The following is a 16,789-nucleotide window of genomic DNA, read 5'->3' as shown; positions in this document are numbered from 1 at the left end:
GATGCAATTTCTATATTCCAAGCCTGTTCATTATACAAACATCCTTGAAAAATTAATAACAAAGGCTGTCAGTACCACTGCTTGCAAGATAGGCAGAAATGCAGAAGACCCATGGGAAATTGTCTCTCAAGGCTTAGCTTCAGGTTGATTCCAGGATGGCTTTAGCAAGTCAGCAATAGCATCATGGACCCAGTGGTCCAGAGAACTTTGGTTCTCTGTTATCCTCAGCAAGTTGATGTTTTTACTCATGGTTGTAAGATGTTTACAGCAGTTTCTTGGTATCATATTGATGTCTGGCCTGATCTAGTGAAAAAGAGATGTTTTTACTCTTGCTTCTCTTTTAATGGTGAGGCCACATTGACAGATTTACATGCCTGTTCTTTTGGTCAAGATTGGGTCGCTCATTCATGCCTAATTAATGACTGTCAAGGGGTAGAAGACCTATCAGAATTCTTCCCCTCTATTTTCTTTTCTGAGTCATATGAAGGGGAACATCCAATCAAATGGAGATTCTGCAGCAAAGAAATAGGCAGATGGGGCAACCAACTGAGACTGCCAGGCTCCTGGATTCCAGGAACATTTCTACTTCTCTGCTTTATAAATTTTAAACTTTTTTTTTTCATTGCAAAGGAGGAAAATGGTCTTTCTCTTCCATATCGAATAATAGGATATAAGCAATTGCAAAGTTTTTACATTTTGGGAAAATCATAATGGTGGAGCTAAGTAGAACACACACTTTCATCCTATTATCTGATAGTTTGTGATTCTTACTCAATTTATGAGATTGAAATTTAGAGATTTCCTTTTTTTTACCCTGAGGATTAGAGATAATGAATATCAATGTTACTACACCTTTAAGGAACCCTTCTCAAGCTTCTATTCTGAAGTGTTTCTTCTTATTTACAACTTGAAAAAAATATGAGTAGGATTGCTCTTAAAAATTGAATTTTCTTAAATTCCTTTGAGAGCTTATCATTATTATCTTCATCAAGAAGTCATCTCCTGAATTACCAGAGAGCCAATTAGCATGATTATGAGAGCAATTTATATTTGAATGGTACCTAAATAGGTATTTTATGGAAGGAAAGTGAAAAATATCTATTTGATTAATTTAATTACTAAAGGTGAAATTCAAGAAAAGAGAGTACTTTCCTTCCACTAGATTGGCTTTTCTTTTCCCCTAGGCTAAACTTTTACATCCAAGAGCTCTCAAACATGCACCCTGCTGTGATGTAATGGAATCTTATGAAACTGGATTACCAAGTACTTCTAGAAACCTAGGGAAGACTCTTTAACCTTTTAACTGGTGGAAGCTTAACTGAATATAATAAAGGCCTTTTTTTTGAAGGAATGTGTTCTCATGTCTCCCTTCTTTAAGGGAAGTAATTACATACAGTGTTCTACCTGGTTTTTAAAATCTGATTTGAAATATGTCACATTTAGTTTCTAAACAGAGGACACTTCAGTCTTTGATCTCTGACATTGGTTCAAATGTTGTTTCTTTAGTTGGTTTTTGTTAGTTTTTTTTTTTTTTTTCTTTTTTTAAACCAGGATTGTATCTTCTATCAAAATTTCAGGAAAATAAATGTATCCTAGTTCATACATACACCTGTCTACATGGTAGAAGGGGCAAAACTAGAGTCCTGGACCAGGGCTTTCCCCCTAGAATAAGTTGCCGGGAGCACTTCACATAGTAAGAAATTTGAAGTAAGGTTCAGGAAGCCCCAGTTAGCCTCTGTTACTGTGTGACATTGGAAAATTTGCTTAACTGCCCTGGGATCTTTGTTTCCTTATTGTGAAGTTCAGGCACTGGATTAAATGCTCTCTAAGAATCATCATTGCATAAGCTGATTCATCTCAAGACCTGTGGGATTTCATGATTTTTACTAATTTTATAAGACTGTAGTCAGGATGTTTTCCAGACACAGGGAAATGCTTTTAAGCCTTGAAAATTCTTGTTTTATAAATGTTTTAAAGGTTCAGTTCCATGATTTTTATCTCACTGTTTTCTTTTCCATTTGTGAAAAACAAACACTAAGCTTCCTGGCTCTTTATCTTCCTAATTTCCAAATTATCGAAATATTATTGCCTTTTTTTCTCATTGAATATATTTCTCTTATGGAAATAAACAGATGAATTTAACTGATATAAAAGAGAAGGTTCTACCGTGTGCAATAATGTCCTCTTCTTCTGAATTTGTGCTCTAGGACATCAGTAAAACTTTTAATAGAATAATGATAATAAAACAGAGGTAGTGAATGCCACAAGCCATGCCATATTCTCTTTGAGAACTAGGTGGAGTCCACATAAAAATAAACAAAACATAAGTAGACTATGTTCTTACATTATGTTCAGTAAGTAGGCTACTTTCTTGAAATATATGTCTCATCTACCTAATCATTATTTTGTAGTTAAACTATTTATTTATTTATTAAGTCCACTGGGTATGCAAGAGCATGATGCAATTTTCCACTCACTCAGCCTCTGCCATAATCTGATGGAGGTAGTGTTGCTTTCTGCCAAAAGCTTTGTGAGTAGTGCTTCTTGGATACATTCTCTTGCATAAGGGTATGTATTTCATGAACTCAAAAGGAAAAAGTTTCCTAAGGGAATAATGTCAGAGGTAGAACTCTTTTTAAAGGAAGATAGATGGTAGGCGAAAGCAGCATTGATGAACTGGAGTTCTACTTCTTCATATGCTGACTGATTTCTCCCAGAAATCTAGCTGGCAAGGTGGATGGAGGTGATGAGAGTTGTGGATGGGATATAAATAATTGCAACATCGTTGTTTTAATTTTAGAAAGGCTAAGGGATCCTAAAAATGTTATTGTCTCCCAAGGAAATAATCATTTTCTCTGAAATTGGGACTGTGCAGATTTTTGTTGATGCTGTGGTCACTGGTTCATTAGCTTAAATGGTACTACTTCAGTGAAAAGAACCCTGGCTTCAGTCACAATGCTCAAATGCCACAGTGGCCTGTTTCTCAGCATCTTCTCAATACCAGGAATGGTGAGTCCTGGAAAAATGGAAGTCTCCTTGACTACAGATATGAAGAGATGCGTAGATTCTGTGCTCCTATCCTGGGATCATGGGAGGTCTGCAAAGTGGCAGAGAAATCAAACCCATCTTCAGCATGGAGCAAGCTGAGTGTTAGTGGGAGAACCAGTTTAGATCAAATAAGCATCAGCATTTTGTGCTCTTAAAAAAGTGGTTCTTTAAAAAATTGGAGAATGGATTTTTTTTTTTTTTTTTGCGGTATGCGGGCCTCTCACTGTTGTGGCCTCTCCCGTTGCGGAGCACAGCCTCCTGATGCGCAGGCTCAGTGGCCATGGCTCACAGGCCTAGGCGCTCCATGGCATATGGGATCTTTCCGGACCGGGGCACGGACCCGCGTCCCCTGCATCGGCAGGTGGACTCTCAACCACTGTGCCACCAGGGAAGCCCTGGAAATTTTTTAAAAAAACTTTTATTTCACAGAATCAGTTTCCTCAAACATGGGATTTCTATTGGTAAAATGAGTCAGCATGCCTTTTTCTCCTATGACTGTTGGTTAGGTTCATGGAATTGGCATTGCTCCATGAATAAATACTAGTGGCCTGTTACTAGCCCGTCAAAGCAGTGACTACTGCAGCAGTTTGTCCCCTCTTGATATCTGCTCTGGACCATTCCAGTAGATTCCAACTTGGCTTTCTAATATCTAGTTTCGTGCCCCACCTCACTCACCTCCTCAAATCAGCCTCTCTTATGCATTCTTCACAGTGACGTCAGAGAGGTCTTTGAAGAACACAAATTTGATCATGTTTCTTTTTGCCTAAAATTGCTTAAGAGTGCCACATTGCCTAGAATATAAAGCCTAAGTTCCTTAGATTTGCATTAAAAGTCTTTCACAGCTTTGCCTCTGTCTACCTCTCTAAATGTGTACTTCTGTCCCAGGACCATGTATCTACTCAAAAGCCAACTCACTTTTATTCTCTAGCTATAGCAAAGATGCTGAAGTTCTTGGGAGACACCATACTGCTGTCTCTTTTCATTTACTACATTTTGTACCCATCTTGTATTTCCATTTCTTCTCTACTTGCAAAATGCCTATTCAACCCTCAAAACTTAAGTGAGCTTCTTTTGGAAAAACTTCCACGACATACTCAAACATTCTTTCTTTTCCCACATCCTCAACATTCGCACAGTAGCCAGTACATGGTAATTTCTTAATGGTTGTTTTATTTATGTACGTAATGTTAATGACAGTAATTTTCAGGATCTTTAATGAACAAATGTGCCTGCAATCCTATAAGAGGAGTGTGGAACGTACAGGGTGTATCAGGAATTGCATCCAATTGCTGGTAACAGACCTGGTTGGAATGGCTTAAACACAGTAGGGTTTTATATTCTCACTGAAATCAAGAGGTAGGGCTGATGTGGTAATGCCACAGAGTAAACTGAAGTTTCATTTACAGTGTTTTGTAGAAAAGAAAAAACTCTGACAGTTTTTCTTTTTGTAATGCAAGTGCGTGATTTAAAATCTGCCTAGGCATCCACTTCAATGATGGCTGTCTGGAATAAACACAGTGCCAACCACAGGGCCAGATAAAGAGCCAGGCCATGCCCCCCTACCCGCTTTGTTTTAGAGATCTTGGTTAATTTCAATAACCGACTATTTGGGACATTGTTTTTCTCTTCCTGTGCCTTAAATTTCCACACTTAGGTTTTAAATTCACCAATACAGAATGAGCCTTTGAAACCATAGGCCCTCACCCTAGACCCCAATCGAGCTGAACTCCAAGTGCTCTGGCTCTCTCTCTCTCTCTCTCTCTCTCTCTGAGACCTGCCATGGGGCCCTAAATGTGCCAAGTAATTTCTAGGACTTGTAAGTAACAAACCTTTTTTTTCCCCCTAAAGTTTCCTGATGGTTATTGCTGGGGGTGTCTTGGGTAGGGAAGCAAAATTTGAACCCCAATGTGTGTCTCTTTGACATGAGGATTATTTTAGGTTGACTATTTTTAAGAGAAAGAAGACTCAGGAAGTCTTTCTTTTTACTTCCCCCTAAGCTGCCTACAGAATTAGATAAAAGGGGCTGCAACAGGAATGGAACTATCACCAAAGGTATCTACCAAGAACTGGGCTACGTGGGGAGAAGGAACTTGGCAGGGCCTGGAGAGTCCTTGGTAAAGTCCTGTCTGTGTCCCATTGTCTCTGCGTGGCCCAGCAAACATTTGTTTATCAAACATTTGTTTTTCCATCTCCATGTGAATCGCCTTCCTTCCCTTTGAAGTCCCAATCCAATACCCGCAAAGTTCCCTTTTGTCTTTAGCTGTAAATAGATAGTGCTTAAGGTGAGGGTTTTGGCCATTTTAGTGAGTTACTTGTTTTTCCTGGGTCTCTTGCATGTGAGAGACCCAGGAAATTAAATTAAAATTATTAAATTTTTTGCTCATTTTTCTCCTGTTAATCTGTCTCATGTCAATTTAATTCTTAGAAGGGGCTTCCCTGGTGGCGCAGTGGTTGAGAGTCCTCCTGCTGATGCAGGGGACACGGGTTCGTGCCCCGGTCCGGGAAGATCCCACATGCCGCAGAGCGGCTGGGCCCGTGAGCCATGGCCGCTGAGCCTGTGCGTCTGGAGCCTGTGCTCCACAACGGGAGAGGCCACGACAATGAGAGGCCCGCGTACACCCCCCCAAAAAAAAAAAAATTAAATAAATTCTTAGACCAGCCAGAAGAACCTGGAAGGGCAGAGGAAAGTTTTTTCCTCCCGCACACTTGCAGTCATAATAAGAACCACAAGGGCTGGTCCAGCCACAACCCTGGTTATCAGTAGGCTGAGACTGGCTCAAAACAGTGGTATCATGCTAACTTCTTGGATTTTATCCTAAAAACAACCCAATGTCACAAGAGTGTGAACTACTGGAACTCCAGCCTTCACATATAACTACCAACCAGAAAAGTAAAACAAGAAAATGGCAAAATGGATCCCTTCCAATCTTACTTACAGCCCTCTCTAAAGAACTTTTCTCATAACACAATCCGAAATTAGATTTACATTTCATTGGCCTCCTCAATGAAACAGAGGCTGGGAAATATCGTCACCTGGTTATTTTTTATATATATATATATATATATATATATATATTACCCTAGTTCTACTCCTTCTCCAAATAAAACATAAAAAATGGTGTTCTGTTACTAAGAAGGAAGAGATGTGGATAAATAAATTCTGCTAGAGGTGTTTCAAACTATGAAACCCTAATTTCATAAAACATTAGCATTTCTAGAAACGTGCATTCTTTGCAACACAGTTTTGGAAACAATGGTCTAGATAATCTCTTTTAAACATTTTTCCCAGTGTAAAAACATGTCATTAATTACTAGTTACCCAAGGAGTGAATTTCAGATCCCCTCAGATTTGATATTCTACTCTTCTATTAGATCAAAACCTGCCTTTTTAGTTAAGATACATTTTTGTGTTCCCTTTGGCTCTGTGCATTTGTGAAGCATTTCTCTAGGATGATAATGATCTTTTCTCTTTAGAGATATTTTCCAGAAATGCATCATCTTTCTTCCAAAAGACCATAGTCTAGAAGCACCTGGAATAAAGCATGGGTCAGCTATTTTCTCATGCTAGATGATCAGTTTTGGCACTTCTGCCCATCTTATTATGTAGACAATCTGTTGTCTGCTATGGCATCCACTAGAAGAAAAACTGTTATGTGCTGTATTTCAGCTGCTGTATAGAGCCAGGCTTTTCAAACAATGCAGATAAAAACCACCAATCATCTTGTCCCATGACTGAACCTAACAATCGTTGGGATACTACAATTCTCTATCAACTGATGACAAAGCTGCCTGCTTTATAAGGGAAGAAACATCTGCAGCATAAAAGATGCTGCATGAAAATACAGGCTGCTTATTCTGCAAAGATCCTGGCTCTGGAGCCAAATTGTTCAAAGGTTCAAATCCTGGCTCAGGCATTGGGTAGATGGAAAAATCTCAGTCAAAGAGCTTTACCTCTATGAGCCTGAATTTCCATCTCTGAAAGGAGCATCAAAGCATTTTGCAGAGTAATTTCAAGGTTTCGAAAAAAGCCAGTAAAGTGTTGAGCATGGTTCTTGGCACACGTGTTCCTCCATAATTTGATGTTTTCCTTATCTTCTTATTCCTTCCCTACCCCTCGTCATCCTTTTCCTCATTTTTAGATTGCTATTTTTAGTAGCAGTAGAAGTATTAGTGTTTTAGTAGTAATAGAAAGTTAGTTGCAAATATACTTCATCCTGTTCTACAAACATTTTCAGGTAAAGGCATGTTTTTTCTCATTTTTTTCACAGTCCATACACCTGCATTCCACTGTGCAAATGTATTCCTTATTTTCAGAAAACTCATGGCATCAATAGACTTTGTGTCTTTTTAAAAGTAATGAGGGGGCTTCCCTGGTGGCGCAGTGGTTGAGAGTCTGCCTGCCAATGCAGGGGGCACGGGTTCGTGCCCCGGTCCAGGAAGATCCCACATGCCGCGGAGCGGCTGCGCCCGTGAGCCATGGCCGCTGAGCCTGCGCGTCCGGAGCCTGTGCTCCGCAACGGGAGAGGCCACGACAGTGAGGCCCGCGTACCGCAAAAAAATAATAATAATAATAATGAGGAACGTGAGCCAATTTAACTTCACAAAGGAACAGAGACAGCATCTATCCCACCTGACTGCCTACTGTACTCTATAATTTTCAACAAGATCTGGCTCCTGCACAAATGGCTAAATTCATCCTGTATCCCTTTTCTAATCACTCATTATATTCCAGCCACACTGCCTTTCTTTCTCTTTTTCAAGCTTCAGTGTTTACTCTTGCTGCTTCTCGCTCTCTCCCTCTATCTCTTTTTCCCACCTTCTCACTCTCTCTCCCCCTCCTTCTCCCTGTCCTCCTGGAATGTTCTTTCCCCAAAACTCTACATGGCAGATCTTATCCTAAATGCTATCACTTCAGAAAGGCCTTCCCTGACCTCCCTAATTAAAGAAGCTGTCCTAGTGACATTATCCTTTTCATTTAGCTTCATAACATTTATAACCATCTGGGATTTTAAAATCTATTTATTCACCTATTTATATTTGTCCCTGTTCACTAGTAGGCATGCAGCGAGAGGAGGGAAATTGTTAGTCATGGCTAGTGCTCTATTCCTGGTACCCAGAATAATACCTGTCACCTGCAATGCGCTTGATATACGCTTGAATCAATGAATTAATGCTAAGTAAACATTTATTAAGCATGAAGAAAGGGAATCACAGGGTATTGTTTGCTCTTTTATCCTTGCTCTTTTATCCAGTTCTTTTATATGCCCTATCTCTTTATTTTTCTATGTTCTGTCAAGAACCATGAAGTATCTAATACTTTATCGTACTTGTAAGCTAACACTTTATTCTGCTGCAGTTTCATGGATGCTGGCAGAAGACATAAGACTCCTAAATCAAAGATGAAGGACTTTATTATTCCAGGCACAGCAAGCAGCACGAGCATCACGTTTGCATCAGTGCTTCATGCCTCAATTTCCACAGGGTGACACGCACAGGGCCAGGTAACATCTGCAAATTGAATGGGGTGCATTATAGGAGAAGAACTTTCAACTTAGGGAACCCACATCTCTTACTATGAGAAGCGAGCATGCTTGCCCTCTGTTCCAGATGGGAACAATATCTCTACCTTCCAAGGCTATAAGAAAATATGCTTTTTGCTCTGAAGAGAGACACTCTCTTATAAGGATGTTTACTAAAGAAACATCCAGGAAAAAATAATTTGGAATAAAGCAACGATTGTCCTCTGCTCATAAGATGTGCAGAAATGCTAGAAAACAACAGAGGATTGTCTCCCAACAAGTCCCTCTAACTCTTACTCACATTTCACCCCAATGTCTATTTTGCTCTTCTAGCTTCTACCTTATATATGACTTGTTCAATCCATTTGTCTACTCTGAATGCTTCTGGTTCTCAGAAGCATCTTTGCAGAATAGTCTAATATTAGTGAGTAAGGAAACCCAGGTTTTCCAGCTCCAAAACCAGTATTACCTACCCCACCCCGTGAGTACAGCCCCCTAAATAGTTGAAGTGGCGGCCACTGTTTCTCAGGGCTATCTCCCTAGGTATACTAGACAAAAAGTAGTCATGTAATGCTTTTCAGTGAGAATAGAAGACTGGCTATCTTCTGAAGCACTTAGAAATATTAAACTCGGCAGGAGAAGTTTAAGAATGATTGCACTGAGGGAATTCCCTGGCAGTCCAGTGGTTGGGACTTTGCCTTCCAATGCAGGGGGTGTGGGTTCAATCCCTGGTTGGGGAGCTAAGACCCCACATGCCTTGTGGCCAAAAAACCAAAACAGAAGCAATATTGTAACAAATTAAATAAAGCCTTTAAGAATGGTCCACATCCAAAACAACAACAACGACAAAAAAGAACCGCTTCATTAAAAAAAATAAAAATGACTGCACTGAGAAAAATCCCCTCATGTGAATTGTTGATATTTGTAATAATCAGAATATCCCTAATCAGCATGGCTCCAATACTTTGGAGCTGGAAATATGCCTGTCATAGTTTGCAATGTAATCTGTCTATATTTGTAAGGACAGGATTAGGGGAGGGAAGTTTTTAGTCCAGTAGAAGCCTAGGCACCAATACTGGAGTGTCAAGTTTTTGAAAATGCTCAGTAAGGTCTTTTGCCTTATACATAAGGGATACATGGGCTGATATATAGGAAAACAATCTTCTTGCCTAATAATTGCAATGAGGGACATAGCCTTTAGAATTCAAAAAGTAGAGAAGGGGATGGGGGCATATATAATTTGAAAACTGCAACATTAACATACTTTTACTTACGCACAGATTCATGGAGCCAAGGAGAAGTAATTGTGCATTCTGACTGATCTAACCAGTGTTCGTATGATCTTGATCTTTCTAAATATTTATCACTAGAGTGTAGTCTTTAAAATAGGGTTATCTAAAGCCTATAATGACTGCCCATGCTGATATACATTAGCATCACTTCTTCTAGGAACCTTGAATTCATCAATTAAATCCTAAATTGTACAGTGCATTCAGAGACATGTGTTCATTGATGTGTAGCATTTGCATGCTTATTTTGTAAATTCTCAAGTGATGGTGACACAGCTGTGTTCCCTAAATAAAAATCTTACTAGTGTCACTGTCTCCAGTAATGGTACCTATGGTGAAATTTCCCTCAGATTATTGATTTCTAACCTCACTGTGAGGAACAAATATTAATCTCAGTCTATAGAGAAACTGAGTCTCAGAAAGGTTTCTTATAGTAGTGATAATAATAATATTAATAAGAATAGAAATAATATCAGTTACGTTTTTTAAAATGTTTATTGAGCGTTTATTATGTGCTAGGCACTGTGCTAAGCACTTTATCTATCCAATCTAGGCCTCATAGGAAAAAAATTGAAGTGGCTCTTATTCCTAATTATCAGGCAAATAATCAGAGACACAGAAATGTTAAGTGATTTAGCTCAGTAATTAGCTGAGCCAAGACATGACCCCTGTTTCCCTGAAACTGCTCTGATGTACCTCTACTTGGACATTTATTTCATGCAGTTTGTTTTGAACAAAACCTCTAAGCCACCTTTATGCCCTTCCAAGATTGGACATCTAGCCCCTACCTGAAAACTCTACTCTATCTTCATCTAAGAGCAGAAGGGAAGTCCTCTTTATAACCAGTCTGGAGATTGATGCATGCCTTACTTTCCTGGATCATGCTACGTTGACTATCAAGCTAAGCTTTACTCACTTAAACTCTTTTGAAATGCAAATTTATTTAAATTGGGTGGGAAATAAGAAATGCTAATCTCATCTACCACAATGCAATAGTAAAATGTAACAGAGTTTTGGGTTTTTTTGTTTTTAATTTATTTTTTTAACATTTTTTTAACATCTTTATTGGGGTATAATTGCTTTACAATGGTGTGTTAGTTTCTGCTTTATAACAAAGTGAATCAGTCATACATATACATATGTTCCCATATCTCTTCCCTCTTGCGTCTCCCTCCCTCCCACCCTCCCTATCCCATCCCTCCAGGCGGTCACAAAGCACCGAGCTGATCTCCCTGTGTTATGCGGCTGCTTCCCACTAGCTATCTACCTTACGTTTGGTAGTGTATATATGTCCATGCCTCTCTCTCGCTTTGTCACAGCTCACCCTTCCCGCTCCCCATATCCTCATTAACTTAGAAGTGTTTCAATAAAATCCTGCAGATATATTTATCAATGATTAAGCCTGATCCTTTCATCCTTTAGACAGAAAGCTATGCTTTCAATCCATAGAAAATAGATGCCCAAAATGTAATGTATATTCATTATGGAAGAATTGTTTTCTTTCCTTGTACAAAGATGCAAAGCAGAATTATACTTTTCTCTTGACCATGAGGTTAACTTTTTTTAAATTTCCATAAGAAATGAACTATGATGGTACATATTTTAGGAGTGAAAACAAAGAAACTTGACACATTTAAATTTACTCTCTGTTTTAAAGCTTACTCTCTTTGCTGAGGCTATATGAAAATAAAAACAACAAAAACAAAAATAAAACCTTCCATATGAGAGAAAAGAATATGCTTGATAGGGATTTGGAGTTGTTTACTTACATACCTGTTATGCAAAGCCACAGAACCAAACTTAAACATCTTTCAAAGTAAGGGATAAAAAGGGATTTATTTAACAATAAGCCTATGAGAATTACATACTAGTGAAGAGTTCCAAAGTCTGCAGACAGAGAACTAGGCAAAGAACTCTGGTTCCCATCAATGTGATGCTAACATATTTAAACATAATGCTCTCTAGGGTAGGAGGCAAGCACAAAATAAATTCTGCCTGAAACCCTGAAACAAAAAAAAAAAAAAAAGAAAGAAAGGCTGGGGGGCTGTAAGTCTCCATACTGGTGATACTGTAAACTGATCTGGTATTTATAGCGTGAACCCCAGCATCTTTCCTACTCAACCGTGTCTGTTCAGTTGTTTGACAGCCTCTATCTTTCCATCATTTGTTATGGAGTTTACAGTAAACCTATAAGCACATTATTTGGAGCAGTGCCTAAGATTCTGAACAGGTTATCTTATTTCTGAAGGGAAGTGTTACTCCTGGATAACTAGGTAATTAGGAAAAAGTGAGTTTGAGCTTCTAGCACTAGGCTGCCACTTCCTCCTCCACTTCTAAGAGAAGTGAATGAAACCTCAGCAATTCTGAGAATCCAACTCTTTCTAAGTGACAATTATAATAACAAACCTGTCTCTGTAAACACGTAAGAGTCAGACTTCTGGGGTTTTAAGTGAACTCAGGTGTTGTTGATTTATTTCTTCTGTATCCAGGCATTTGTCTTATCCTTTTTCTTTTGGTTATTGTTTTATTAAAAATTTTACAGAAGATGTACACACTTACTTAAAAATTGTACTATGTGGAAAGGAAAAAATAAAAAGGTGTGATCTCTGTTGATGGTTTTGTGTATCTGAAATGTGTGCCATTTCAGACCTATATTGTATCTTGTTTTTATATGTATTTTGCAAAACAGAAATCATACTATTTACATGTTTGCTTTTTGATTCAGCTATACATTGCAAGTATCTTTCTGTGTCAATGGGTAAAGATTTACTTAGGTCTTTTTAAACATTGCATATAATTTCATGATGCGAATACACCAAAATTTATTCTACCATTCCCCTATTTTTGAACTTTTAAGATGCTTCTAATTTCAGAGGTATTTACAGATGATTCTACATTAAACCTCCATCTACATACATCCTTTCCCACTTGCACTAAAATATCTAAAGAATGAATTCCTAGAAATAGTATTACTTATTTAAATTTTGTATATATGTATTTATCATTTGATATATACTAACAGAATGCTTCCAATTTTATTACCAGCAACTTTTCAGATGAACATTAAATAAGAACATCAAATTCTTTAAAACATTTTTATTAATCTGATAACCAAGACATTATCTTGCTTTAGTTTGTATTTTCTTGATCACAATTGCAGTTAAATATCTGCTGTCATGTTTCTATTAGCAGAATTTCCATACTGATGTATCATTTCATCCTCCGTACTCATTTTTCTGAGTTGTTTGTCTTTTATTATTGATTTAATTGATATAGAGGATTTGTAGATTCCTTCCTTCACCAGGAATCCATTTTTATTTACAGTTGGAGGTGTAAATCTAATTTAAAGGTTTTTGTTTGATTTTAATGAATGATTCATAATCCTGTTCATGTATTAAATAATAAATTATTTTACTGATTAGGAATACTACCTTTTCATATAAAATTTCTCATATGTGCATGAATCTGTTTCTGGGCCAGAAATTTTGAGTTTATTTACTATAGCTTTTCATGTATATTTTTCTATGTGGTAGAACAATCTCTATGCCTAGACTTTTTCTCCCCCAAAAAATTCTTGATGATTTTGTTCACATATACTCCTTCAGAAGAACTTGTGAATTGACTTCACCAGTTCTAAAAATAATCTAACTATTTAGTACATCTGTGAAGATTTTATATGAAATAAACTCTGGAACGTCCAAGGCAGTAATATATATAGATTGAATTCTGCAAATGGGCATGAGAGAGTGAAACTAGTAGTCCTAAGCAGGTGTGTCCTTAAACAGAGTATGCTGTTAAATAAAGAAATCTCAAATTTGAATTTGGAAGCTAAATAGAAATTATGATTTGTAAAAAGGGTGGTTACTGAGGCCTCTTCAAATAAAAATGACATGAACAAATCACTACTTAATATTGTCCAGGTGTCATTTTTTAAATTTTTATATAAAATTTTATTTTTCCATATATTTGATGTGCTGAGCTCTGAAGACGTTACCTATCTTTATGTCTTAATCAATGTTTCAAAAGAGAAGGGATTTTAGCAACTTTAGAGTAAGAATGATATTTGAAAGGGCTCCATTTTCAAATTTTATGAACACTTTCTCTACCTGTATCCCTGCATTATAGTAGAGGAGCTCCTATAAGGTTTAAACAAATTTAGTCCTAAAATGTTTGGTTTTTTTTCATCTTACATTTTCCTGGTACCTCACAAGCTCTTCTCAAGGAAGGTATTAGCCTGTCTCCTGTTTTTATTTTCCTTTGCTCTTATATATTGCTCAGGGCCAAGTTATACACTGATTTGGAGAAATGTGAGGCGAGGAGGCCACAGTTTGTAATGGAATTTTTTTCATAATTTATGGGGCCTCCCATGAGCATATATATGGGCAATAGATGCTGCTCTGTCTGAGAACAGGGCTTGTATTTGCATCCTCCTTAAGCCTTTGAGAAAGGCTTTCTGAACCCTGACTGACCTTCCCCGGCCCTGTTCTTCCAATGCCACAGGGCAGTTCTGAATTCGCTGACTTGCTTGCGAGCCTGACAAAAATTTCTCTAGGCAATGAAATCATGATTTAAACATATGGCTGTCAGACTAACTTAGGACAGTTCAATCCCTGAAATAGCTAGTTTTCCTAGAGGTATGGAGTCTCTCAAGGTCACCTAAAGTGTAACTACAGTATTTTAACCTGGTTCACCGCACTAATAATGAAGGATAAGAACAGAACTTCTGTCTAGTAAGTTGCTTTTCAGACACTGTTTCTAAGTTCTGGCTTTATAGCACTTGGCTCGTTTAGAAGAAATATAAGCACCCTTTTAATTCAGATGGATCTATTGAAAATTGTGAAACAAAACAAAATGTTTTGCATGATTTTCAATTCAATAATAGTTGATATTTGTGTTTAACTTGAATTTCAGAACATCAGTATGATTTGCTTGGTTCATCAAGGAATGAACTTCCCTGCTAAAAGATTCCCACACACATAAATAGAAGAAAAAGCATGGTATAAAAATAGATCTTCATAAGAGTTTTCCCTGATTCCTTATTTGTCTAGTAAAGGTTGCTTTTCAATTTCAGAATCTGCTGAATCCATAATAAATGGCTTGTCCTTCAATGTTTCCTTCTAGAATTTCTGAACTGCTTCCTACCTCAGCAGCATCTACTCCAGTTATCAGAAAAGAGTAAAGCATAGCAAGAATAGATAATTTTCCTCAACCTTTTATTCATTAATTTTCATCCCATTTATTTTGTATTCCGTTTCATCTAATTTCAATATTAAGCCATCTTATATTTTCACTAAACGTACATTGTCTTACTGGCAAAATAGTTGAGCAGAAGTTGGATGGGGAAGAATTTTTCATCTCCTGTTGTGGGGTTATGGCTGAGTCCTGCAGATGCTTCAGCCTTAAGCATTTTATGTCTCATGTCCTACCACCTGCTGAGTCTAATTTCTCTGAAGTAATGAATTCACTTTCCTTGCAAAGGCCAATGGTTTCTTACTACAGCCTCCAACTATATGAGGAAAAAGCCTGAATGATCAATCTGGTATTTGATACACTTTGGCTGTATTGGTTCAACTGCAAAGCTTCAACTTAATTGTTTGCCATGTGCAAAACCTTAATTTCAATATTTGAAAAACTAAGTTACTGGAAAAGTCATATGTTATCCCAGATTATTACACTGCAAAGACTGTGTTAACTACAACTACCAATTGTTGAAAATATTTTGTAGGTATTATATCATGGATGTTCCATGTAAAATAAAGTTATTAATCGTTAATACAATACAAATAAAGAAACTGAAGTTTAGAGAAGTTAGGTGACCAAACAGTAAGTCATTGACAGGGAACGAAAATGTCTGACTCCAAATTCTACTTTCTTAAATATATTATTCTGCTTCTCTGTATCAAACATTTAAACATTTTACTTCATAAGAACTACATTTCACTATCACAAACATTTGTGATCAGAAATATTTTCATCAGTCTCTCATGACAGTTCTACCCCCAGGCTACACAGAAGGGACCTACCTTCATTACCTTATAATTATGAATTTTTGGAAGCCACAAAATCTATGCCCCGGTTCAAATCCAGGCTCTGATTTATACCCCAGGTGTCTCTGGGAAAGTCCCTTATTCTTTTTGAACCTAGGTTCTCTATCTGTAAACAGCATTACTGTGAAAATGCAGTTGCAAAGATTATGTTGAGGGTGTCTTGTATATTATAGCTATTAAATAGGCGATAATCTCTATTGTGAGGGGAGAGAATAGTATTGTGGAGCTCATTCTCTCATCTCCTTAAATGAAATTTATGAAAGGTCTACTTTATGTCGAAATTCTAACACTGAATATGAGTAGTAACAAACAGTAAGCCCACTCAACTGCTTTCAGAATCGCACTTTACCTCTTTCAAAGGCAATTAGGAGCTGTCATCTTTATAAGCAGTTGAAGTGTAGGACAGATAAATATTTCTTCATTTGTCATCTTGAGTCTTTAAGCTGGTATTGGACTTTATGATTTCTGATGTATCTTTTTACTCATCAAGAGTAATGCTCACTGGGCCAAGTATCTAGTTCTCATGGTGAACAGCCTACACTTCCAAGATTTGCATGGGTTTTTTGTTTCATAAATACAATTACTCAAAAGTGTTTATCATTCTCCTTTAAAACTCTTTAGTTCCTCCCTACCCCTGCCCAAGCTCATATGTATACATGTGTATATACATACATATAATTGAATATATATATAAGAATATATGTATAACACAATATATATAACTGAATATATATTATATTACAAGAATACATATAATTAAAGGAGGTTTTGAAATATTCTCTTAGAAAAAGCTTGGTGAATGTTATTATAAGCAAAACGGAAATGGGTTAGGTTGAGATTCTTTAGTTGTAAACGATAGAAAAAAAAGTCTAATTAGTTCTATTTT

Source organism: Aethalodelphis obliquidens, unplaced genomic scaffold (genome assembly GCF_003676395.1).
Source record: "Aethalodelphis obliquidens isolate GAN/ISIS:26980383/991018 unplaced genomic scaffold, ASM367639v1 scaffold52, whole genome shotgun sequence".
Taxonomy (NCBI): Eukaryota; Metazoa; Chordata; class Mammalia; order Artiodactyla; family Delphinidae; genus Aethalodelphis; species Aethalodelphis obliquidens.
Note: the sequence above shows the minus strand (reverse complement) of the source record.